The sequence below is a fragment of the Triturus cristatus genome, chromosome 9, assembly GCF_964204655.1.
Source record: "Triturus cristatus chromosome 9, aTriCri1.1, whole genome shotgun sequence".
In the NCBI taxonomy this organism is placed as follows: domain Eukaryota; kingdom Metazoa; phylum Chordata; class Amphibia; order Caudata; family Salamandridae; genus Triturus; species Triturus cristatus.
The window spans coordinates 697,888,596-697,916,468 of record NC_140592.1 but is presented as its reverse complement, the minus strand read 5'-3'; positions in this window follow the sequence as shown (position 1 = coordinate 697,916,468).

Genomic DNA, 27,873 nt, shown 5'->3' with positions numbered 1-27,873 from the left:
TATGCGTACCCATAGTGATACGGACCGTACACACGCCTGTACGGGCCGTTGCTATGCATTTGGGGTGCCCAAGACTAAGAGATGCAGGTGCTTCCTGTGTCTCATCACATTGTCTCATGTAGGGGGTGGTTGGTGCGGGCAAGGCCTACATGTCGACCCCTGAAATCTCATTGCTCGGTCTGGCCAGTGTGTGATGTTTGTCTGGACATACACTCAAGGTGCAGTGTCCCATTCATGTTGGGCATGTCTTTGAGTATTACCTTTGCAGCATGTGCCTCAAGTTCATGGAGATGGTCCCTGCTCATCCCTAGTCACGGCAACGCTGTGTGGTGCAGATGCAGTGCTGGATTGGCCCCAGAGCCTGGCTCCTCTGTCCAATTCCATATCAGGTCATTTGCAAATGTGTCATGCTCTCCATAGTTTCTCAGTGGCATGGTGGGTGAACCAACTGTGTGTTGCAGGGCCTATATATGTACCTTGCATTGTAGATGTTACTCATCTTTCATTTCAGGCTATGCACTGTAACCTATGTTGATTTGACTCATGTGACATATGTATACAGGTGTGTGATTAATTCCTGTTTCTTCACCTTGCCCACAGCATCGTCGGGGGACATGGATGGAGACACCGGCACGGACCGTGCGGAGGGACCGGGCACCAGTGCCAGCAGTGACACCTTAGCTGGCACATCGAGTGGAACTGAGGCCGAGGGGAGTGAGCCGGAGGACCTGTCCACTGCCACCACAGATTATGAAGCTGACGGGTCCGAGGCTGAGCACTCCGAGGGGGCGGAGGCTGCTCCAACAGCTGACAGCAGCACAACATCTCTCCCCGCCCCCTCCATTGCCATCACCGGCCTCCCACTTGCTCGTGTCCCTTCCTGGCGTGCTAGGTCACCACGTGCCTCCTTCCTGCCAGGCACCGCACCCCCTGCCCCTGTATCCACTGCTGCCACCAATGCCGAGTCTGTGGACATCCTGCGGCAGTTGCAGGTTGGTCAGGCTGCGATGCTTAATGTCCTCCATGGCCACAGCCAAGTGCTCACCAACATGGAGGCATACTTGGAGGGCATTTCAGCATCGCAGGCTGACCAACGCAACTTGCTGCGGTCTATTGACTCGACACTGTCTGCAGCAGTGGGTCTCCTGCAGCACTTCGTCCCACCCCCACCCCCTACCCATGCCCCATCCACACTTCCCACTCCCATGCCTGTCCCACGTACACCCAGACGTCAGCATGCACACACCCCACCAGACACAGGCACCACACCAGCAGGGAAGGCGAAGCGCACACCTCCTGGCACGCACACACAGGGTGAAGTAGGCACACCCACTTGGTCGGGGGGGAAACGGAAGACACGCAGCCAGAGTGGGAGTCCACAGTCCTCACGACCACCACCCTCCAAATCCACTCCCCTCAGCTCTCCTGGCCAAGAGTCGGACACAGGGTCAGTCCTGCCCAGTCTGTCCATCAGCCCCAGTGTGGCACCACCCCGCAAGCGGTGGAGGCAGGACACCGGCAGGGGAGTTGAGTCCCCCCCCCTGTCCACCCCCCCCCCCCAGTGGCGCTGCGACCCATCCCTGTGACCCCCCCCCCCCTCCTTGGGGCCTGTGGTTCCTTCGGGTGCAGGGGAGACGCTGAGCGACCTGGCAGTAGTGTGCAGCGCCGTGCTCGAATCCACCTTTGGCGCTGCCCCACCCCCTGTGTTGGAGTCGTCCGTCCCTGCACCCACAACACCTCCCCTTGCCCCTCCTGTCCCTGCGGTGCCTGGTCCTTCCCCCCAACATGATGCCCCCCCCCCCTGTGGAAGACAAAGGAGTCTGACTGTGCAGGCAAGCTAGGGGACACACGTACCACTGTGTCCCCCATCCGGATTGGAGTCATGGACTGCCCTATGGGCCTTGTATATATTGACATTTCTGATGATTTTTACTTACATCCTGCTGAATAAAGCAATTTGTTTTTTCATTTGAACACTACTGTTTATCTGGTGTTGCTGTTGGTGGACCTGCTCCAGGATTTTGGGTGGTGATAATGTGTTGGGTGTGTGGGAAATGTAGTCTTGTGCTGGTCATAGGGTGGACCCTGGTATCTGTGTGCCATCACAAGCTGTTGGCTAAATTACTTTGTTCATGTAAGCAGTTACTGCATGGTGACATCGTCCCAAGGCGTGTTCCTTCCTCTGTGTAACCTCACATCTTCCCTGCAGGGTGTTTCCACTATGTGGTGCTGAGCTGTGTCTACATCAGCTGGGTGTGTGACGGGCTCCTTCAACTTTGCACATGCATGCTGAGCGATGTCTCCACCTGCATCATTCGTGGCATCCTTGGTGGTCACTGTACTTGTGTATGTAGACTGTTGACAAGACTTCATGTGGACATGTTCTCTTTTAGGCGCTATGCATGTGTGTACTCCCAGCCTCGCTCACATGTGGTACATGTACTGCAGGGTCTTTGTGCACCTGACTGACATTTGTGGGCATTGTATCTGTGGGTACTCCACCCTTTGCGTTCCATGGGCACTGCTGGGTGGACTCTACATCCACCCCTCCTGTGTCTGGGCACTGCTGAGAGGACTCTGCACCCACCCCTCCTGTGTCTGGGCACTGCTGGGAGGACTCTGCACCCACCCCTCCTGTGTCTGGGCACTGCTGGGAGTGATAGGCACCCACCCCTCCTATGTCTGGGCACTGCTGGGAGTGATAGGCACCCACCCCTCCTGTGTCTGGGCACTGCTGGGAGGACTCTGCACCCACCCCTCCTGTGTCTGGGCACTGCTGGGAGGACTCTGCACCCACCCCTCCTATGTCTGGCCACTGCTGGGAGTGATAGGCACCCACCCCTCCTGTGTCTGGGCATGCTGGGAGGACTCTGCACCCACCTCCTGTGTATGGGCACTGCTGGGAGGTCTCTGCACCCATCCCTCCTATGTCTGGGCACTGCTGGGAGTGATAGGCACCCACCCCTCCTGTGTCCGGGCACTGCTGGGAGGACTCTGCACCCACCCCTCCTGTGTCTGGGCACTGCTGGGAGTGATAGGCACCCACCCCTCCTGTGTCTGGGCACTGCTGGGAGGACTCTGCACCCACCCCTCCTGTGTCTGGGCACTGCTGGGAGGACTCTGCACCCACCCCTCCTGTGTCTGGGCACTGCTGGGAGTGATAGGCACCCACCCCTCCTGTGTCTGGGCACTGCTGGGAGGACTCTGCACCCACCCCTCCTGCGTCTGGCCATGTACGCTCCATACATACACTGTTGGGGTACGCTCCATACATACGCGGGTGTGGGTACGGTCATACGCGGGTGTGGGTACGGTCCGTACATACACTGTTGGGGTGGGGGTACGCTCCATACATACGCAGGTGTGGGTACGCTCCATACATACGCGGGTGTGGGTACGGTCCGTACATACACTGTTGGGGTGGGGGTACGCTCCATACATATGCGGGTGTGGGTACGGTCCGTACATACACTGTTGGGGTGGGGGTACGCATACACTGTTGGGGTGGGGGTACGCTCCATACATACGCGGGTGTGGGTACGGTCCGTACATACACTGTTGGGGTGGGGGTACGCTCCATACATACGTGGGTGTGGGTACGGTCCATACATACACTGGTGTACATACACGGGTAGGGGTACGGTCCGTACATACACTGTTGGGGTGGGGGTACGCTCCATACATACGCGGGTGTGGGTACACTCCATACATACGCGGGTGTGGGTACGGTCCGTACATACACTGTTGGGGTGGGGGTACGCTCCATACATACGCGGGTGTGGGTACGGTCCGTACATACACTGTTGGGGTGGGGGTACGCTCCATACATACGCAGGTGCGGGTACGGTCCGTACATACACTGTTGGGGTGGGGGTACGCTCCATACATACGCGGGTGTGGGTACGGTCCGTACATACACTGGTGTACATACACGGGTGGGGGTACGGTCCGTACATACACTGTTGGGGTGGGGGTACGCTCCATACATACGCGGGTGTGGGTACGCTCCATACATACGCGGGTGTGGGTACGGTCCGTACATACACTGTTGGGGTGGGGGTACGCTCCATACATACGCGGGTGTGGGTACGGTCCGTACATACACTGTTGGGGTGGGGGTACGCTCCATACATACGCGGGTGTGGGTACGGTCCGTACATACACTGTTGGGGTGGGGGTACGCTCCATACATACGCGGGTGTGGGTACGCTCCATACATACGCGGGTGTGGGTACGCTCCATACATACGCGGGTGTGGGTACGGTCGATACATACACTGTTGGGGTGGGGGTACGCTCCATACATACGCGGGTGTGGGTACGGTCCGTACATACACTGTTGGGGTGGGGGTACGCTCCATACGTACGCGGGTGTGGGTATGGTCCATTCCTACACGGGTGGGGGTACGGTCCGTACATACACTGTTGGGGTGGGGGTACGCTCCATACATACGCGGGTGGGGTACGGTCCGTACATACACTGTTGGGGTGGGGGTACGCTCCATACATACGTGGGTGTGGGTACGGTCCATACATACACTGGTGTACATACACGGGTAGGGGTACGGTCCGTACATACACTGTTGGGGTGGGGGTACGCTCCATACATACGCGGGTGTGGGTACACTCCATACATACGCGGGTGTGGGTACGGTCCGTACATACACTGTTGGGGTGGGGGTACGCTCCATACATACGCGGGTGTGGGTACGGTCCGTACATACACTGTTGGGGTGGGGGTACGCTCCATACATACGCAGGTGCGGGTACGGTCCGTACATACACTGTTGGGGTGGGGGTACGCTCCATACATACGCGGGTGTGGGTACGGTCCGTACATACACTGGTGTACATACACGGGTGGGGGTACGGTCCGTACATACACTGTTGGGGTGGGGGTACGCTCCATACATACGCGGGTGTGGGTACGCTCCATACATACGCGGGTGTGGGTACGGTCCGTACATACACTGTTGGGGTGGGGGTACGCTCCATACATACGCGGGTGTGGGTACGGTCCGTACATACACTGTTGGGGTGGGGGTACGCTCCATACATACGCGGGTGTGGGTACGCTCCATACATACGCGGGTGTGGGTACGCTCCATACATACGCGGGTGTGGGTACGGTCGATACATACACTGTTGGGGTGGGGGTACGCTCCATACATACGCGGGTGTGGGTACGGTCCGTACATACACTGTTGGGGTGGGGGTACGCTCCATACGTACGCGGGTGTGGGTATGGTCCATTCCTACACGGGTGGGGGTACGGTCCGTACATACACTGTTGGGGTGGGGGTACGCTCCATACATACGCGGGTGGGGGTACGGTTCGTACGTACCTGTGCCCACGCTGTGGAGTGCTTGTGCGGCCCGTACCCAGGCCTTTGGCACATGGGTACGGGCTGTACCGCCATTGTTGGGGTGACGTGGGTGTGGGCGTGGTACGACTCGTACCCACGCTCTTAAGGCGTGGGTACGGTACGTACCTGTATTGTTGTGTTGCTGATTCGCGTCGTCGCACACTTCCGTTGTGGCGGACACTGGCGTTGCTGGACACGCCCCCACCCCCTCGAAGTGACCAGGGCCTGGAGGTCAGGTGTGTCCAGGGCATGTGTGCTGTGTGACTTGGGTGGGGGTTTTGTGTCCTGCCCCTGCCCCCCCCCTTTGCCCCTGGGTGTTGTTCTGACCTTCTGCGGCGTCTGCGTCGGTACCTGTAGAGGAGTTCGACTGCTATGAGGGCCGGGATGACACGTAGGTTCGGGTCCATGTCTGTCCGTCGCGTACAGGTGCTCCTTGTGCGCGTCGTCCTGATTTCCCGGCAGTTTTTGGCTGCCGGAAAATATTCTCCGCGCGGGATGACGTCGGTGCGAATCGTACTTCCTGGTTCGTGGAACGCAGGCTGCATGCGTCCCGACGTCACGTCGGCGCTTTTCCGGATGTCATTTGTGTGTTTATTTTCCTCGGTTGGTGTTTTGAACGATTCGTACGGAAATAGGGTTTCCGTGCGAATCGTACTTGCATGTTTGTAAAGTTTTGTAACCGGGTACGAGTTGGACGGAGAATACGCTCCGACCGACGGTTCGTACCCGGTTTCTCCAGGATCGTAATCGGCACCAAAGTGTCTGCTGCGCCATGTTTTGTCAAAATCTTGTGAAAAGGCCCCATGGTAGGTACAGCTTACCAGCCCAAAAAACGCTATCCTCTGGGGTGCTGCATGACACATGTCATCCTGTAACAGTTTGCAATATCAGTCTGTTGGAGGTATCCACACATGATTTAAGTGTAGTAGGTACAGGATAATCCACTGTGTGGCAGTAAATCGGTTGTCAGGACCTTTTTCTGAAATGCCCAGAGACGTCAATGCACACATACGAGTGTGTGGAAGAAATCTGTTAGATGTCGGACACCCTGCAAATGACCAACTCTGCACCTGATGAAATTGAATGGATATTAGTTATCATACAACATAATTTCCAGACATTCCCAAGGCTTTTTTTGTGTGTTTATATAGTGCAAACTAGACTCGAAGGTATCGGAGCGCTTTACATGAGCACCAGTTGCGTTACTGATGGACACATTCATTTTTTGTTAAGCACAGCGAGATTAAGTGAATTGCCCAGAATCACAGGATATTGGGTGTCCCTGACGAGACTCGAACCCGGTTCTCCAGCTTCGAGGTCGACCTCCTAGTCAGTGGTTCCCAAAGTGTGCGCTATGAGAAGCCAGGGGCACTGCGCCGCCGTGCAGGATGTGGGTCGTGGAAATTGCAGCTGCAGCGCGCGGGGGGGGGGGGGGGGGGGGGGGGGTTGAAATGCCACCTTCAAAATGGTTTGGCCCAAGAGTTCACTGCCGCCATACGCATATGTGCGTACGTACGCACGCTTCCTACGCGTTTTAAGATGCGTAGTCTCAGCATTACTATGCAGCTCGGAGAGTTTGAGGATCGTTGTTGCTGACCGCCGTGCCTCGTGGGACCCTCTTCACCAGGAAATCGGTAAGTAAGGGATTGTAGTGTGCGCCCCCCCATGCGCCATTTCTTGTAAATGTTGGATTTGTGGTCATGGGCATTTACTGCTAGAGCAAATAGCAACATAACACGATAACTCGAGGGTTCCACAAAACATCGGGGCACCTGTTTCCACCTGTGCTCTCTTGTTTCTCCCGCCCCCTAAGCATACCGATAGTTAAAGACTTCCTGCCCTCGCAGTCAAAACAAAATTATGGGAAATTAGTAGCTCCTTCCACACACATATATACAAAACATAAAATACTAATAAGTATTTATGTTTCTGTAGCGCCGCGACGCAGTCTTGGAGATATTTCCAAGCGCTCAGCCAGCTCATACAGAGCAGAACGTACCAATATTATACTTGTATAAAAATAAAGTTTATGCAAAGGGCCTTCTCTTCAAAGTATAATGGAGATAAGACAGGATAAAAACATTTTGGAAAAATGTAATTTGGAAAATCACCATGTACGTTGAAGTCAGTAGGAGAACTAAGAGCTGAGAAAAACAGGAGATTCCTGTGGGACATCGTGAAATGCGACAGTAGCACAGTCCGCACGCAAAAACAATATGACTGTTCTGAAATAACACAGTGTACTTGAAGGGAACACACCAGAATAAAACACATTCCTTTCACCAGGGAGGCACAATAAGGAATGCAGATGGGCACATACCTTTATCGTTTGCATCGATAACAACAACTGACACCAACCTCCGTCTAGACCAGAAACTGCATGCAAATAACTTTTTTCTTTCTGTAATGACTCTTGCATTTGAAAAAATTCTTCATGAATTTGACCTGTGAAGGTTTTCTTTAGTGGCAAAGCTTGCTGTCTATCGAGACTCACATGGCCCAATCATGCATCTCAACACTTTTAACTTATCAGTTAAGTGGGATGACACAATTATGTCATTTTTAGAAATGTTAGCACCTCATGGGCAAATGTTTCACCATCAATATCTCTTTAACATCTAAATATAACAATGAGCAACTAAAAGGTGACCTTCATCTGCATGAGAAATGGCCTGCCACTGTGTGGCAACATGTGTGGTTGCATGTTTTGTAAATTTGGAAACTTTTTGATCTGTTTGAGCTAGAAACAATTTTTTGTTGAAATAAGCAAATTATGCAGAAGATGGTGGATTATGTTATGTGGCAAGTGTGGCAAATCCATAATTGTGTGAAAAACGCCACAGCAGAGCCACCCAAAGCAGTACCTCACGGTGGTGGCAGGCGTGGTCAGTCTATCTATCCCACACATCTCTTCACTCATGGGCCCTCTCGACCAGTAGTAAGGCCCACCAGGATGTTGCAGATGGCTCAAGCCCCCTCCAGGAGTGAGAGGGAGGGTGGGAATGGAACCGTAAATGCGGCGGGGGTATTCACAGACTGTCCTCACCCGTCGTGTCCTCCAGCAGTCAGTGGGCCCCTCATGCTTCCACGAAGGCTGGAATTTTCCAAAGGAGGAAGCCATTTTGATGCTCTTTTGGCACACAATGCTCTGACTTTGTGTTTAGAAACAACATGGCGCCAATCAAGACTAGTTCAAGTAAAAAACTGAGGTTGAACATGAGGTCCGGCATGGCATTTTAAATTATAGTAGTATCACCAGCATTATTTTTCCACTGAAAAGGCAGGCTCCACGGAGCTCATTAAAGAAACCATAAGCCTTATTATCACGATTTCTTTATTTTAACGAGCTCCGTGGAGCCCGCCTTTTTAGTGTAAAAATAATCCTGGTGATACTGATTACGACAGACCAAACCCAATGTTACATTTTCTCAGCGTGGGTTTCAGTACCAAAAGCTACTGAAAGCAGCAGCTGGCATAAATAAGGGTTTGGGACCAGGCACACAGTTGCATCACTGGAGCATGTATGTGCTCTCTGTTGCATCTGCTGCCTTTTCATTGACTTACATGTGCTCCACTGCACTTTTGCAGTGGTGTGTGTGCTCCACAGCATGTGCTGAATTGGTGTGGGTGTTGTTACATTTGCTGCGATGGTATGCATGTGTGTGCAGGGCTGTATTTTCAGCATTTGCATGCGTTTGTGTGTGAATGGTAGTGTATCTGTGTGTGTCTTGTGTTTGCTTCGATGACTTGAATGTGCTCTGCTGCATTTGCTACTTGGATGCGTGTGTAGCATTTGCAGAAATTATTCATGCTTTGCTGCATTTGCGGCTACAGCTTTTTTCCTGTTGGGTTAAAAAAACGATGGATTGGGATGAAAGAAAAGTGATTGCCAGTGGATGAGATTAATAATTCAAGCATTCCAACCATCACGCACGTTGTTCTTTGTACTTCACGTCTCTTTAGGAACGGATAATAATTAATGAGGCTCTGAATAAATGTAAAGTAATTTCAAGTTATATTTGCCATTTTAAGCATGTATAGATCATTATTTATTTAGATGGCATGCTGCATTAAAAAAAATGATAGCTTTAGTTGGTAGAAAAAAACTAGAGTAATAATACTAATAATTTGTCTCATTGCTTTTAAATCCTGGTTGTAGGGAAGAAACCCGCTGCTGAGGAAACGCCGATCTCACCACCTGAACCCACTGAACCAGTTCCTCCAGGCAGAACAGCCATCGTTGAAGTACGAGCAGGTACGTGAAGTGGTTTCTACCCAGCTTATATGGACTAAGTCAGAGTTGCTCATGTTTTCTATTGTTGGTTGCAACCGCTGCACTAAAATGCAGCAAACTTTCCATTTACCATTTTATTGTTCTGTATATATTGCTATTCTTACTCTTGTGGGCCTGGGACTTGTAAAATGGACATGCTCATATTTCTGTAATGCTGCTCTGTCTTTCATTGCTGCCACGTTTATGCCAGAACATTGACCCAAAACCATCCCAATGAGCACAAACAGCAAATGGCATGCATTCGTAAAAAATTTATTTGCCTTGATTGCAAAATACACAACAGATATTGGTTGGTTATGTCAGAGAATGGGACCGATAGTCAAACTACTGCCATGATTTTGATGGAAAACCATATGTGCGTGCTGTAGCGTACTCTGTACTACTGTGATATGTCCTTGGATGGACCCAGGAATTGTTGAAGTGTGCTATTTGCTGTTTCAAATCAGTCTGATGTACACATTAGCTGCAATTTGGCTTTCTTCATTGTTTGGAAAAATGTGCGATCTTACATTTTTTTTTTTAACTGAATGCTCTTTCTGTCTGTGCGGGGTACCAATAAGAATAATACGTCCAAATGGTCACCATCATCATGGGCTACAATTGGAAAATAACAGAAATAATAGATCCATCATTAGAAAGAGAATAACTTTCGTTCTTCTTATACTTGTCTTACCTGGATGTTTTGTACTTCAGGCTTCTTATTCCGTGGAGACTGGATGAGACCCGGAAGAAACTTGGAAATACTTGAGCAGAGGAGAGGAGAGGAAAAGAAGACCAGGAACTGTACAGATAGACAGACCTTTCTTAGATATTTTCTTTTAATTCTTCTCTTCTCCATCTGAATAATTAAGACGAGTGGAACTGATTTCCATCTTTCTGATTGACAATGAAGAGATTTCTAATGCCAGGTTCGTCTGAGTAAAGTGAAGTTGCAGGTTCTTCTGACAAAAAAGAGGACGGGAAACGAAAAGCCAAGTACAGAAAGTACGATGACAGGTATCTGGATTATGGTTTCACGTGTGTTCAGGTTAATAATGAGGAGCGTCCTCAAAGTGCAATCTGCTTAAAAGTTTTGGCTGTGGAATCCATGCTTCCAAGTAAACTTAAGCGGCATCTTGAAAGTCTTCACGCAAATGTGGTCAGAAAGCCAAGGGAATTTTTTGTAAGGAAAGTTGCAGAAGCCAAACTACAAATGTCCACTTTCTCAAAACAAACCAAAATTAACAGTAACGCCCTCCTGTCTTCATATGAAGTGGCCTATCTAGTTGCACAGAGAAAAAAAAAAGAAAAAAAAATTGCAGAAGAGCTGATTTTGCCTGCTGCTGTTGATATGGTAACAATCATGCTCGGCGAAGATGCGGGTAAACAGCTGCTGAAAGAGCCTCTTTCTAATGGGAAACATCCTTTTCTACGCAACCATTACAACGCGTAATGGTTACATCGTGGTTTTAACAACGCAAGTCATTACGTCGACTTGCACTGGAGGGCGCTCTAGACTAAGGAATAGTGTGAATTACTATTCCAACACCTTCCCTACTGTATGTAGACTGGAGTTGGAATAGTAATTCACACTATTCCTAAATCCAGCGCCCTCCAACACAAGTCGATGTAACGACTTGCGTTGTCAAAACCACGATGTAAAATACCGCGTTGTGTTGGTATGCGTAGTATCATCATACATTCCTTTCTAATAATACTATCAGCCGGAGAATAAATGATATGGCTGAAGATATTAACGATCAGCACAGGCAGCAGGAAACCTCAGTGAAGAACTGCATGGTATTCTGAAAATAGTCATCAAAGTGGTAAATTATATTAAAACAAGACCAATGAAAGCAAGATTTTTTGCAAAACTGTGTGAGGACATGGGTGCCGAAATCTCATGCCTTTTGTTCTACAGCAGTTCTCGGTGGCTGTCTCTCGGTAACTCCCTGCTAAGAGTGTATGAGCTGAGGAATGAAATATAGTCATATCTACACGATGATGAACATTGTTTTGCTGACAAATTTATTGATGCAGACTTTCTAATACAATGGCTTTTCTTTCTGATCTAATTGAAAAACTGAATGCACTGAAGAAGTCCTTGCAAGGCAATAATATTAACATCTTGCAACTGTCAGACAAAGTTTCAGGCTTTAAAAAGAAAGTGGTCCTTTGGGAAAGCAGTGTAAGCAAAGGTGACCATAAATGTTTTCCTTCATTGGACCAGTTTCTGCAGGACAATGAGATGGTGTTAAAGGAGGAACTGAGGACAGTTTTTATTCTGTATTTGTCTCAACTGCATTTTTACCTTGACAAATATTTTCCAGAGAATGAAGTGGAGCCGATAAAATGGGTGAGAGACCCCTACAATGCTGAGATACCTCAGCATTTCAACAATGAGGAAGCAGAACAACGTATTGATGTTTCAAGTGACTCAGCATTGAAAATAAGGTCCCAGTCTCAGTCACTGCTTGCGTTCTGGTGCCAAACTGGAGATGAATACCCAATTATAAACAAGAGAGCCCTGCATGTTTTGATCCCGTTTGCCACTTCGTACCTTTGTGAAGCTGGTTTCTCAGCAGTTGCAGTGATAAAGTCAAAATATAGGGCAAAAATTAACCTTGAAAAAGAAATGCGTGTTGCAATATCAAAAATAACTCCAAGATTTCAGGAGCTATGTAAGGAAAAACAAGCACATCCATCTCACTAGGATTTTTAAGGTAAATTCGGACTCCGTTGTTTTTCCTGTTCATTGAAAAAGATATTTTATTATATAGAAGTTTTTAAACTATTGTTGTGTGGTTAAAAAAAGTTGCATGGAAACATATTTGGCTATTTATCTTGTATCGTTTCTCACTTAACAAGTTATTATTAAACAACTGATATCTTTTTATTTTGTTCCAAATATGATTATAATACCTTCATTGCATCCCAATTAATTTAAGGAAGACAACAGGAAGTACTCCCGAGGTCGGGCTTACATCCCCCCCACCTGCCCACCGGTAAAAAAATGGTGGGGAGCCACGGCCAACTGCCAATTAGGTCAAGGGAGCCACGGGTCAAAAAAGCTTGGGAACCCCTGGCCTAGCTGTTAGTCCATATCCTCTCCCCAGGCTTGTACAACAGATATCTACTAGGGATTAGCAAAACAGAGTAAGCCATGGAAGACATCAAAGATGCTAGTCAAATAAGAGGTGGTATGCCAAGGATCATCAAAGGCACCTCACTATGTTGCCCCTTCACAAGACACTCACTCAGCCACAGGATACTTTGGCACGTTGTCAAATGGTAATTGACAGCTTTGCAAGATCCTAGCACAACATTCCCTTTATGTAAGGAATTGGTACTGTAATGCACATTTCAAACTGGAAATGACACATGCCTGTGGCAGGAATACCTCCTTTGGAGCACATGTGCTTTGCCAGCCAATTAATCACATAAAGGGACATAATTGTGAGAGAGTTATGGAGCGCGGTGTAACGCCTTAATTGGTAACGCTGTGCTCCTGCTGTTTAAAAACACAGGGATGTGCCTTATATACAAGAAAGTATTGCACCCCTGCCTTACCCCTAGTGCAGGCCTAAATAAAGCATCATAGGGCCAGAGCAGGCTCCATAGTGCTTCTTTTGCTAGGGTGTCTGCGCTGCTAGGGCAGTTGTTCATGTGCAGGAAGGGACACCTGCCTGCACATAATCAATTCATGCAGGGATTTGCTATATATGTGTGTGTGCAGCAGAAAGCGAGAAAATATCAAAATATGAGGAGAAATAGTAGATTTCTCATGGTATTGCCTGCTTCAGACCAGGCATTTCTTGGTGGATTTTTTGGCACAGCCCTATACCAAGTAAAGAAGGAGCAGCATCATACAGCAATGGGTGTTGCTGTGGAACACTCACTGCCACACACATTACACGCCTATATCATGCAATGGTCTGTGTGAATAGGGGGCTTATTTACAAGGTGGTGTTAAGCCATGTTAAGTGAAGGTGAAGAACTGAATTCCACCAGAATGTCTGAAAAAGTTATGTACTGATGATGTTGACTTCCTGTAAATTGTGCCTTAAGTTTCAGTACATGCATGGCAATGCATGTCAACTCCATGCTTACCAGGAACGCATTTCACTCACCTATGGTAATAGTGGCAATAGTGATGGTCACACGGCAAAACACATAAACCACTGGTTCCCTATTATGAAATGCACTATAGCCATGGTATGTCTCAAAAATTTCTTTTGCAAATGACAATTTAGTACAAAACATCATTGTGACCTTTACTTCATGGTCCCTAACAGTTAAAACGAAACTTGAGACACATTGCAGTAAAATTATATACTTACATGTAGTTCCACCAACTGTAATGCCCACATACTCCAGCAGATCTGACTCCCTGCCCACAAGTTCTTGCCAGCGATGTATACTTTTTTGAGTCTCCCGGTCCACACCATGTACCCGCAAAATGTGTTGCCAGATGTTCCCACGTCTGCTTTTCCGAGGGTACCCCTGGATCACTCGTCCACCAGCTTCCAGCATTTTGGGCAGGTAGTACACCACCAACCACAGAAAAGTCCCCAACTTCCTGGAGTTTATGGGCCTAGAGCACTTTGGGCCTGGCATTATCCCACCCACGTATTAGAAATAGCATCTAACTAAAGCCCTAAAATCTCAAATACAAGCCACCCCAAAAGACAAACACCCAAGTCGTAACAGTACTCTTGACAATAAGCTACTCAAAATACACACAATTGGACAAAATCCCCACAACTGCGATAGCAGACATAACACACCAACTCAACAAACTCCAAACTACACTCCTGCTCCACACACACCACCACTCCCATGCACAGACAGATAAACTGTGAGTAAATGTGAAAGTAACTTTGCAGTTCCTGATTTCCTGCTTGCAATATCCATTACGTCACTTCCTTTGCACCATTACTTAATTTCCTGTGTGGACGCGGGACATTTTCAGGCTATGTGTGAATTTTATTCATGCTAGTGCATTTTTCTCTCTATCGCACTAGAGGGCTTGCTATGTTTTTCACAGTAGATATTTCGTATATGCGACAGAACGTTTTTTTTTGGCTATGCGGCTGGTAAAAAAAGTTCCCACTAATGTGTCTAGCATGATTTTGGTTTTTTTTTACACTAGGGAAAAAAATTATAGTAATTTTTTTATTCTGATGTGCTATTCATGTTCCTAATGACACTGTATGTTGTGTTCTCTGTTATTTGTGTTGTACGTTTGCCACTGTTAGCTCATGTGTGTAATGTGTAAATAATCATCCACGTGTGATCTTTTGTGTCACAGTTCAAATATCTGATACATTATCAAATACAATGATAAAGCTTTTGCACACTTTTCCATGGGTGGTATGTGTGGCTGGTATGTGTGGCTGGTATTTAAAGCCTCCCTATTTCTATGTATATGGTTCCACCTATGATACAAGAGTCAGCCTATGCAATGGCCACACTGTAATACATGCACTAAAACTCGGAGCAAGGGCAAAATGGCCCATGTAGCACATTGGAGGCCTTAGGTAGTAATCTGAAGATGTAAGTGCCCAACATTTGCCTGCACACACATGCAAGGGGTGTTTTGATGGGGCTATGTGAGTGATTGCATGAGTACCATTTGCATCCAAATACATTGTTCCCATATAACAGTGACAGTGTGGACATTTGTGGGCACCAAGACCATTATTTATGGCAAATGTGGTATGGTTTCTCCCAATGCATGACTTGGTATGGTCTAGTAGGTTTTGATAACAGTATGTCCACTTACATGACTCCATATCTACAATATGCAACAAGACAGTGTATCTTGTGCATTGCATTGGAAGTACAGATGCAACAACGAGGCATAGGCAACGTTTAATAGTTCGCGTTAGTCTATGTTAATGGAGCTAAATATCTGATTTTGACATGTAAAAATATATTTATGAATGGCATATGTTGACTGTTGTGTGTGTTTCCATGCACATTCTATGTGGAATACTGCAATGTACTCCTAATAAAAGTGGACGCTACTGGTAAACAGAAGGATGAGAATAAACACATGACTAGCATCAGGAGCGGCACACACACAGTTGGTGCCCACCATCTATGTAACAACACCAGAAACATAGTGGCTCCCAATGGTGACCCGTTTATATCTTATAGTTGGCATGCACTAAATATTTTCTGGTACCGGATGATGTTATAGTTTGTATCTTGTACTCTGCTAGATGAAGCCGCAGGTTGCATAGGCTCCTCTTCTCCTTCCTCTCCATCATCTGGCATTTCTGGGCCACATTGTCCTCTGGCAAAGGCACATTTGTCCTGACACATATGTTGTGCAGGATGCAGCATACCAGGAGGATCTTACCAACCATGGGTAGGGAGTATAGTAATCAGCCCCAGATGAGTCAAGACAGCTGGACTGTGTCTTGAGGACTCCAAAAGTCCTCTCCACAATAGACCTGGAGCAGCCAAGAGCTTGAGTGTATATCATCTGTGATTGGGTTCTGGGATTCTTTACCAGTGTCATTACCCATGGCATCAGGGCATATCCTTGGTCAGCTGAGAGAAAGAAAATAGGTGTTACATTAGTCAGCACTCATGATGCGGGTGAGAAGTATTAGTCACCATTGTGATCTGTGTCCAACTTTCTACATTCACCTTTCACACGGTCATGTACATGCAATGATAATGCGTCACTTAAATTCAAGTGACAATTGGTAATGGCAAACACAGCCAAGTGTGGTGTCCTCTGTGATGCCTCGATTTCTTGACATTCAGCTAAGTGGCAATGCCTTGTACGTTTTGATTAGTCACCAATGACTATTTACTTTAACATTTATCGGGCAATTGTCTGAAAAGCTTTCATTGTGTTGATGTATGGGTACCATGCCAAAATGTAAACCCTTATCTTTCCAATTACATGACAGTAGCTGTTGGAGTATCTTCCTTCCGCCACACATCATTTTTACATTTGCTATTGCATCTACTTTGTTCTGTGTGTCAGGCATGGAGATGAAAGTGGATGTATGTGAACATGTGGAATGTTAATCTACACATAGTAGTGCAGAGTCCACTGTGGGACACTATACAGAAGTTAGCAGATGTTCTGTGAGGTTGAACAGAAAGGTTGAGCAAGTGGACTGTGTATACTGCAATGCAAGACAACTTGGGGACAGTGTAGGCCATAGCTTTGACATTAATCAGTCTCCATCCATAGTGTGTCTACTCTGGCAGAAGCAGTGCAGCTTTTCTCTGACACTCATGATATGCCCTTGGAAACGTTGCTAGCTGTCATAGGGGATATAGTTTGTGTATGAGGAAACACCTTGATGCACAGCCTGGGACCTTAAATGAGAGCTGTAGTGATTTTGGCAAAAAACGTTTTAACATGTTTTGCACATTGGATGTGGAGTGTGTATATGATTTGTGTGGTGATTCTGCATTGTTGAGGCAAACTAGTGCAGTGTTTATGTAAGGCCATGTATCTCAATCTCACAGAAGTGTGATATATCTTCTCTCTTCTTGCCCATGGGGGTGACTTGTAGTACACAAACTTCACACTGGAAATGCTGTACTATCGCAATGTCTATTTGTGCCTAATCATTAAGATGTATTGTTACATGAGTGTCTCTGCAGAAATTGAATGGGCACATAGGTCCTCATGTTGTTTTTCAGCCACTATACATCCATGAGTGTGGAAAAGGCTGAGCTAACCTGCACATCCATGGGGTTCTACGTTCAATTCATGAAAGAATGGTGAGTATTGGCAACACCACCACTGACCATTGCACCAATGTGTACATGTGTCAGCTAGTTGTCCTGACACAGTGTGATGTTTTGATTTACAGATTCCAACACCATTGTCATGGTATCTGTATTTCTCCCTGTTACAATGTATATCACAGATTCCTGGTCAAAATCATATTGGAAATGGGAATGAGCCCTATGCTTATGTATCCTCTTTTGTGGTCTCTTAGGATGGCACACCACTTGCACACTGTCACATGGTCCCTATAGGTTGGATGTATGTAATAATTTTGTGTACTACATTGTTATTGGCTGAGGAGGGGTAACACATTGTCCATGGTATACATTATTGGCATTAGAAAAATGAATGACATACTTTGTAGTGGCAGGCTGACTTCTTACCTATTAGGCCTTGCAATGTTATGCAGACGTATTTTACTGCACCCCCCAAACTCTTAGAAACCTCAGAGGTCAGATAAATCTCAGGAGCAAGTAAGGAACTCCTTGCCAGCTCCAAGGCTGGAAGCCTGGTCTACCCAAAGCCCCAGCTTGTAGCCTACACCTGACAGTGAATAGCCTGGGCATTGGTTCTTGACACTGACAGCTGTCCGTAACATCTGTTGATTGTTCTCCGTTTGGATGGAGTTCTCCCTGGGCTGGGTACAGAAATTTGATTCAAGGGTAGAATGCACCACATTACCCTGTTGGCCTTGGTATTACTGTCTGCTTACTGGGGTGCATCTGTACATATGTGAGCACTAAGGTTAATAGTCTCACAGATTGGAGCTACAGATTGATGACAAGGGTGAGTTGGAAAAAATTGTCAGCGACCAGCAGGGCGAACGCCCTCAACACCTCTCACCCTGCTACTGCCAACAACCTTGAACAGGGAGTGAAAAACGTCAATGCCTGGATCACCAATTGCGTAGACAGCATCATCCCCATCAAGAGCAACCCCCAGAGAAAATCGTCCATAAAGGACAGCTGGTACACCCAAGAAGTCAGAACAGTGAAACAAGATCGCAAACAGTTGTAGAGGAGCTGCGCCCCAGCAAGGACACCTCTGACCGGGCAGCCTTCAAGACCTCCCTCAGCCTCTACCACTGCCTGCTGAGGGCAATAAAGAAGACTGCCTTTGCCTCACGCATTGAAACCAGTGGCAACAACACCAAGGAACTATTCAACATCGTTAAGGAATTCTCCAACCTGGCTGCCAGCGAAAACAACATCACACCCTCACAGGAACTGTGCGACAACCTCGCCGACTTCTTTTACGACTAGATCGCTACCATATACAGAAACCTCAAACTCCAACCCACACCTATGGACTTACTCGACAGATATTGACCACCTGGAATATCCTCTCCACCTAGGACACCTCCTCCACTATGAAATCCATCCACGCTGGAGCTCCCACAGACCCTTGCCTGCACCACATCTTTAACCTCTGAAACCAAAGAATCGACCAGGAACTTGCCACCCTACTCTACACCTCTATCACCACCACAATATTTCCCGATGCCTGGAAACACGCCGAAGTCAGAAAACTATTTAAAAAAATGTAACCACGGCGTGGCTTGCCGCCGTCTGAAGATGGCCGCGGAATAAACTAGCTCCGGGGACGAGGTAGACTCCCCTCACCATCCGTGCATGATCCGCGATATAATCCGCCCTTGAAGGTGACCAGAGCTGACCCGAATCGCCGGTGAGCCGATTGGTCTAATTCCTGAGTGCCTGCGCCACGTGAGACGCCAGAGGGACCGAGTGCGACGGAGCGGCCTAACCGGGAAACTTAAGCCGGGGACTGTCCTGATTCCTGAGCCCGGCGTGAGGCGTGCAGCCCTCGGCTGCGGAGGTGCTCTCAGCGGCGGCAGTGTCGTCGGCGGGGGAAGGTAAGGCGCGGGCGGGGCTTGTGCGTGCCGACTTGCCGCCCCCCCCGGGAGGCAGTATATTCAGGAGCAGCTGGGAGAGAAACGCCTGCGACGCTGGATCCTGCAGGTTCGGTGGGGAGACAAGCCCAGAGAAACTCCGATTACAGGATGGTCGTGTGCCCTGCTGATGCGGTGCCCCATGGAGTGATAGGAAAGATCAGTGAGTGAGGGCAGATCGGGGGTTGAATCGGACCCCTGCCCTGGGTGGACGTACAAACTGAAACTAGCAGGGTGTTGGAGAAGCGTGTAAGGGCACCCACCTGCGGAGGAGCAGAGTTCGGTGGACATAGCGGGAAACCCTCCCCCCGGACCCCGTCAATAAGGGCCCTGTTCTACCTGAGCAACGTGGACCCGGCTGAGGGACACCGGGGACGTCCCTGAGGGCCAGATAAAACTACAGTCGCCACAACTGGGGGTCTCAGTATTGGCCTCGGTGTGTGGTGGCTGCACTGGCGCGCGGAGCGTTCTGTGGTTTGGGCCGGAGAGCCCGGGCTCCTCTGCGCCTAACAACTGGTCTTGGCTGTCGGGGCGCCCGGAGTGGCTGTCGGGGGTCGCCAGATCGGGTGGAGTGACACCCCCCCCCCACCACGTGGACAGTAAATTTCAAAATAAAACGACACCTTTGGGCGCCAGACCCCAGCCACATACAGAACTCTGCGCGGGGCGAAAACCGACAGGCCGCGTGTGGAGGTAAGCTCCAACGGCTGGCGGCGGCGATTACCAACCGGTGCAGAATAACTTAGGCGTAAATGGGGGGCAGGGGCCAGCGCACGGCCTCCCAAGGCAAACTGTACAAGTACGCTTACGCGAAGGACTCGGCGGACCGCAGGGAGGTGCCAGATAAAACCCCGGAGGCAGAGAAAACTCCAAAAGTGACGTTGGAAGACATAATGGCCGCTCTGGCCGATGTAAAATCAACGGTGGGCACCATCTCCACAGATGTCTCCTTTCTGCGGGCCGACTTCCTGAAAATGTCTGCGAGAGTCACGGAGGTGGAACAGGTAACGAAAACCCTGGCAGATGACACAGCAGCGTTAATTAAAAAAGTTAGCCTCCTGGAGACTGAAAGCAAGCTAATGGCGGAGAAGTTGAATGACCAGGAGGGGCGTTCCCTTCGCAACAATGTCCGCCTTACGGGTGTTCCCGGAAGCAAAGGGGGCCCAGCCATGGACCTTTATGTCGAGGACATGATAAAAACAAGACTCCAGCCAAGGGGGCTTTCGGCCTATTTCTCAGTGGAAAGGGTGCACAGGGTGCCGTGCGGCAGGCCTAAACCTGGGGCACCTCCTCGACCAATCCTGGCCCGGTTATTCAATTTCCGCGACCGGGATGCTATACTGCAAGCAGCAAGAGTGGCCCCACCACTTCGCATACAGAACTCTGTAGTCTCATTCTTCCCAGACTATACGGCGGCAGTCGCCAAGCGCCGTAGGAGCTTCCTGGAGGTTAAAAAAGAGCCTTGACGCAGAGAAGTTCCCTACTCCATGCTATATCCGGCAAAACTGCGTGTGGTGGCGGAGGGAAAGACCTGGTATTTTGACACTCCGGACGAGGCCCATGAGTGGCTCGAGGGATGGCGGCGAAGGGACGGATCCGGACGATCTGGAAGAGGTCAGCAACGGCGAATGACGGAGAGGCGACCCGAGGAGAGCAGTCAGGAACAGGACGAAGAAAGCGCACCTGGATTGGAGGGGGTGGGGGCTGCGCTGTTCCCCGGACTGCTCACCCCCGAACCGCAAGTACTGTTATAGGGATTGGGGATTAAGCGCTCTGCAATGTTGGGGTGGCGGGTAGTTTTAAGTCCGCTAAGCAGGGAGGCAGGGAGGGGGGTGGAGGGAAGGGATTTGATGTTTTGGTTACGAGTTTTGTTGTTAGTATGCACCACGCAGGCACAAATAGGTAACACTTTCCAAGGCACAGAGTGGCAATGGCACGGCCCACGTAAGCTGGATACCCTCCCTACACATGATATTAGCAATGGCGGCACCAGATACACGGACCCCTGAGCGAGAGCGCGCTCCCGGCACGCAGATGGCCACTATGGCGCTGGTGACGTGAAACGTGCATGGACTGGGGGGACAAAATCAAAAGAGGGTTAGTCCTGCAATATCTTAAGCGCTGCTCCCCGGCGGTGGTCATGTTGCAGGAGACACCTCACTGGCACCGCCTGTCGGGCAATGGACCGGTGGGGGTTCAGCAGTGCAGTCCACTCAGAATTTACAACTGGCTCCAGAGGAGTGGGTATATTAGTGCGAAAACAGTCACCACTCTCAATACACAGAACGGTAACGGACAGGTGTGGTCGCTTTGCAGCTATTGTGGGACAGTGGGAAGGGCACCCAATCAATATAGTGTCAGTTTACATTCCCCCGGCGCTACATGCAGTTACACTCCCCGGCACTCAGCAAGTTCCTTCTTGACCTACCGACAGGAGAATTATTAATAGGGGGTGGGGGGGGGACTTCAATGCCACGATAGATGGGACATTAGACAGAAACCCCGCAAGGGAGCAACCTCAAGGGGGGTCGCAGCTGGGGAGTTTTTTGGATGCATTGGGGTTGGCGGACGTGTGGCGGTACCGCCACCCTACGGCACGTCAATTCACCTTTCACTCTAGCGTGCATGATAGCTTATCCAGAATAGACTATTTTCTTGCATCCCCAGATAGTCTGAAGAAGGTGGACAAGATTGAAATTAGACCTCGGGGCATATCGGATCACTCCCCAGTCCTTTTAACTTACACCTATTGTCAAAGGGGACGGCAGCGTGTTTTCCCCATCCTCCCGGGATACCTGGAGGTCCCCAAGATCCTAAAAACTATGGTCACTACAACACGCCATTTCTTCCAAGAAAATGTTGCGTCGGTCCATCTCCGACCCACTTGTGGGAAGCATACAAGACCGTGCTGAGGGGTCAGGCTATTGCCGCTATCACTGGACATAGGCGTGAGCAGGAGCAAGAGCTCACTGCCATTGAATTAGAATTGCAGAAAGCTGACGCCAGGCACTCACGCAACCCAACTCCGGCCACTACCCGGCACTTACAGCTACAACAAACGCGGCATAAGGAGTATCTCACAGAGAGGACTCGCCTCCAACTCATGGCCACGAGACACAAGGTATATGGGACCGGCAACAAAGCCGGAAAGCTCCTGGCATGGCTCGATAAACGGGAGCGAGACCGAAAGTGGATAGCGCAGCTTCACACAAGGGATAACCTACCAGTGACTGATCCGCATGCTATAGTGCAAATGTTAGCGCAGCACTTTCGACAGGTTTACACGTCACTCTCCGAGATGACCCTGGAAGAGGCGTTGACATATATAAAAGATATAGCGATGCCCAAGCTAACACCAGAAGCGGCCCTTACACTAGAGGCGGACCTTGCCACTGATGAGTTGCAGGTGGCAATTGGCAGCCTACAATCTGGAAAAGTGTTAGGGCCAAATGGTATACCCGTGGAGCTTTATAAAAGGCTGGCGGGGAAGGTGGCCCCGCATCTGCTCAATATGTACCGCGATTGCCTGCAGAAGGGTGAGCTCCCGCCGGATCAGCGTTTGGCCACAGTGGTGGTGATTCCGAAGCCCGGGAAGCCCCCGGAGGAAGGCACCTCCTACCGCCCCATTTCCCTGATAAACGCAGAGGCCAAAATTCTTGCAAAGCTCCTCGCGATTAGGCTGACCCCACACCTTGCCACCTTAATTCACCCGGGCCAGTCCGGCTTTATGCCCAATAGAAATACGGCACTGAACCTAAGGCGCCTGCACGGAGTGATGGCCTCCATACCATATCTTCAAGAGCCAGCCGTTCTTTTATCGCTGGACGCCCATATGGCGTTTGATATGGTGGAGTGGCCTTATTTGTTCGCGGTGCTGACGCACTTGGGCTTTGGCCCAAAGTTCTGCGCATGGGTGCGTCTCTTGTACACAAACCCGCTGGCGCATGGGACTGCGAATGGTCACATATCCCAAGACTTCCCGCTGTCCCGGGGCACGCGTCAGGGCTGCCCCCTGTCACCGCTATTATTTGCCCTTGTCTTGGAGCCGCTAGCGGCATGGGTCAGATGGGAGCCAATGATCCGGGGTCTTAGGTGGATGGACAGCTGGGAAGACCGCATCTCATTGTATGCAGACGACGTCCTATTATTTTTGACTTCACCCAGGCGATCCATTCTAGTGCTACTGAATATATGTGACCAGTTTGGCCGAGCGTCTGGATATACAATAAACTGGTCCAAGTCGGTGCTCTTTGTGCTTCGGGGCCCACCACCGCGGCTCCCAGGGGACTGTCCTCTGCAGATCACGGATGACGCCTTGAAGTATCTGGGTGTGTATGTCACGGCTGATCCGGATGACTTTCTAAAAAGAAATCTACTGCACCCGCTGGAGCGCTTGAGGAGAGATGCAGCTCACTGGGGGACATTGCCCTTGACACTGCTAGGGAAGGCGGCGCTATTTAAAATGATGGCGCTGCCTCGGTTCCTGTACGCCCTAGAAAATACACCTTACCCCGTGCCGGCTGACTACTTTAAAAAGATAGAGGCCCAGGTCTCCGGACTGTTGTGGGGGAACAGGCCGGCGCGAATAGCGCAGCGTAAATTGACCAAAGGGTGGTACGATGGTGGCATTGCACTCCCCGACATAAAGCTATATTATTGGGCGGCCTAATTGAAAGTAATCAACCAATGGATACACGCCCGCAGGCAGATCCCACTTTCAAGGCAGACAGGCATGGGCTAGGAAATGAGGGGATGATGTCTGCACTATATAATAGAAGACAATCACCGGCGATGATTGGACCCACCAAACAGACGGTCAATCTGTGGTATGAGGCACATGCCAAACTGGGCTGGAAAGGGAAGATAACCCAACTAACCCCCTTATGGGAAACACAACGTCTGGGCGGCCTAAAACAGTGCAAAGGATTCGACAAATGAGATGCCATCGGCATTTCCACGGTGGCGGACCTATGGCACAAGGGGGAAGTGATGCCCTTTGAGCGCCTTCGGACGCAGTATGACTTAGTACCATCAGAGCTTTTTCGATACCTGCAAATCAAACATGCATTGCAGGCGGTCCTGCCGGCCGGCACTGAGGTTCCGGAGGCTACCCCCCTGGAGGACAGGCTGCTGACGGACTACATGCCGAAGCGGGCGACCTCCTTGACCTACCGTAAATTAATAAATAATTTACCCGACCCACATGTAGCGCTCGGGGAGAGGTGGTCCCGGGATGTGGGAGACTTTGACGAATTCGAATGGAGGGAGACGCTGGCGTCACCGCGAGAGGTGGGAATACCCTCCACACTTAAGTTGGTGCAACTTAAAATCCTACACAGAATCTACTACACGAGACAAACTCTTCACACGATAGGGTCGGCGTTGCACCCATACTGCTTGAGGCGTTGTGGGGAGGTGGGTACATTCTTTCATACGGTGTGGGAGTGTGCTAAGATCAGGGACTATTGGGTAAAAGTAATGAGGACCATATCACAGGCGGCGGAGGTGTCTTTGACGCCGGAACCCAGAAGATGCTTACTAAATGTTTGGGAACCAAACAACCTCACGCGCCCATTGCAAGAATGGGCCACGCTGGGGATGCTAGTAGCAAAGCGCAACATCGCACAAAAAGGGGGGGCGGTGGAGTCGCCAACACTGGCTACATGGTGTAGAGATCTGGACACTGCTATGATGGCCGAGAGGGCAGTTTTCATTCATCGAGGATGTCCGAAAAAATGGATCAGAGAGTGGGGGGCGTGGAATAAATTCAGGAGATTTATCTGTGAGCCTCCGGGGATGCGGGCGGAGGAGGACTCTGAAGACGGGAGCGAGGGAGAGGCTGAAGTTTGAGGGAGGGGACGTTGTTTACAATTGGGATGCCTGTAAAATCCCCGTGCGGTTACCTGGAAAAACAAAGATGTCTGGAGATATTGTCATTATGTATTGTTTTTTAAGCTTGTGCCAAACTTCATATACAATAAAAAGTGTTTTAATAAAAAAAAAAAAAAATTAACCACAGACCCCAGCGAACACATAAACTACCAGCCAATCTCCCTGCTCCCATTCCCAGGGAAGGACCTGGAAAACATCATCAACAGTCAACTCATGACACATTTGAAACAGATCCAGCTACTCGATGCCTCCCAGTCTGACTTCCGCAGCAATTACAGCACCGAAGTCTCTCTGATCGCAGCCACTGATGACATACGAACCCTCCTTGAGCAAGGAGAAACAGCAGCTTTGAGCCTCCTCGACTTCTCAGCAGCCTTCGGCACCGTATCCCACCACACACTGATCGAAAGACTTCACCACATCGGCATGCTAGTGGACGAGCTCAGATTGATCACCTTCTTCCTCACCAACAGAACTCAGAGGATCCACCTCCCACCTTTCACCTCTGAAAGCAGAGTTCACCTGCGGTGTCCCCCAGAGCTCATCCTTCAGCCCCCACACTCTTCAACACATATATGACCCCGCTGGCCAACATTGTCATATCCCACTGTTTCAACTTAATTTCCAATGCAGAAGACACCCAACTTATCCTCTCACTCACCGACGACCCCACCATCACCACAACCAACTTCCACAGATGCATGACAAATGTCACCGACTGGATGAAGAACAATTGCCTGCAGCTTTACACAGACAAGATGGAAGTACTGATCTTTAGCAACAGCAGCAACACATGGTGGCCACCAGACCTAAGACCTGCATCCAGTCCCCCTGACCTCTCCAGAAACCTCGGAATCATCAATGACAACAAGCTCACCATGAAATCACAGATCAACGCCATCTCCTCTTCCTGCTTCCTCACTCTGCACATGCTATCTAAGATCTTCAAGTGGCTACCCCTACACACGAGACACACCATGGCATAGGCCCTCATCACCAGCAGACTGGACTACGTCAATGCCCTCTACGTAATAATCACCTCACATCTCCTACAGTGACTTCAGACCATACACAATGCCACAGTCACTCATCCTCAGCATTCCCTGATGAACCCTCATCACACCCAAACTCAGGCAACTCCACTAGCTCTCCATATAAAAGAGATGCCAATTCAAGCTGCTGACTCATGCACAGAAGGCTCTATACAACCAAGGACCTGCCTGCATTAACCACCACTTGAACGTCCGCCAACAGTTGAGAAGACAAAGCTTCACCTCCCTTTCACTCATCCATACTCTCCGCATCTACCGACACAGAAGTGGAGAATGCTTCTTCTCCCACATTGCAGCAAAGACCTGGAACAGCCTCCCCACACACCACTGGACAATAACCTCACTCCCGTAACTCCAAATGGTCCTCAAGTCTTGGCTGTTCGAAAAAGCCTCCGGCACCAGCAAATGCCTGGATACCCTATTGGGTGATTAGCCGCGCTTTATGAATCCTGATTGATTGATGGGTCAGTGCAATCACTCATGAGGCTGTTGACCAAGTGATCCAACTAGTTTCAGAGGGGCATAGAAGTGAAAAGTTCTTCTGAAACAGAGGTCCATTTTGTTGCCTGAGCAGGGAAGCAATCAAGATATTGATTTGTCTGTCCTAGGTTTTGGCTTCAGTGAGGTCATGTTCGACCTGGCCCTTTCTGCAGGGTTACCCCAGATTTCTGCCTTCATTTGCTGAGCCCATTTTGTTGGCTTTTAGAACTCTGAGCAATTTTTCCTGCTTATCAGTGGGAAAATGCTTCTGTTTTTCCTTCTAAGCATGGTAAGATTGGTACATTTTATATTACTTGCATGTCCCTAGTAAATGGTACTACATTTACCCAAATGCTACTAGTGGGCTGCAGCACTCATTGTGCCACCGACTTAAGTAGTCCTGTAAAAACATCGCAAGTCTGCAATTTTGACCTAGCAAAATAAACCTTGTGCCAGTCCAAAACCTTCCTACTTATAAGTTACTCCCAAGTTAGACCATAACCGCTCCTAAGGCATGGTGCATTATATTAAAATTAGGACGTGTGTTTAAGTTATACATATCTTGACAAAGAAAAACTCTTGAAGTCGTTTTTCAGTGTTGTAAGGCTCCCCATAGGCTGCCACTGAGCTACCTTATTACAATTTATAAGTGAGAACTTCAGTTTGGAACCAGATAGAGAAATGCTGTTTCCACTCTGGCTGGCATCAGAGTGCACTCCTCCTGACCTAAAGGTGTAGATGCAAAAGTTTTTGCTACTCACGAAGTGACCTCTGTGCCAAAAAAAAAGCCTGTGACAACCGCCAACGGGAAGCTCCTGCTGGACCTGGCCTTTGCACCGATAGTGACTGTCTGCGATGACCGCTGATGTGAGGCTCCAGTGAGACCTGCACTTCCTGCTACAAGAGTTACCGTCTGTAATGCCAGACATGCTCCTCTTGCCGACAGTGACCACTTCACGGTCCACACTAATGCGAACAGAAGCTCCTTGTGCTGAGTTGGGAAGCAGTGGCATAGCTAGACCTTTGGCCGCCCAGGTGGGGGGTGCTGGCAATTTCTGGGGCGGCCACCCGTTTGACCGTCACACGTTAAAACTCGGGCCGCCAGGGGCGAACCGCCAACCCCCTTGCTACGCC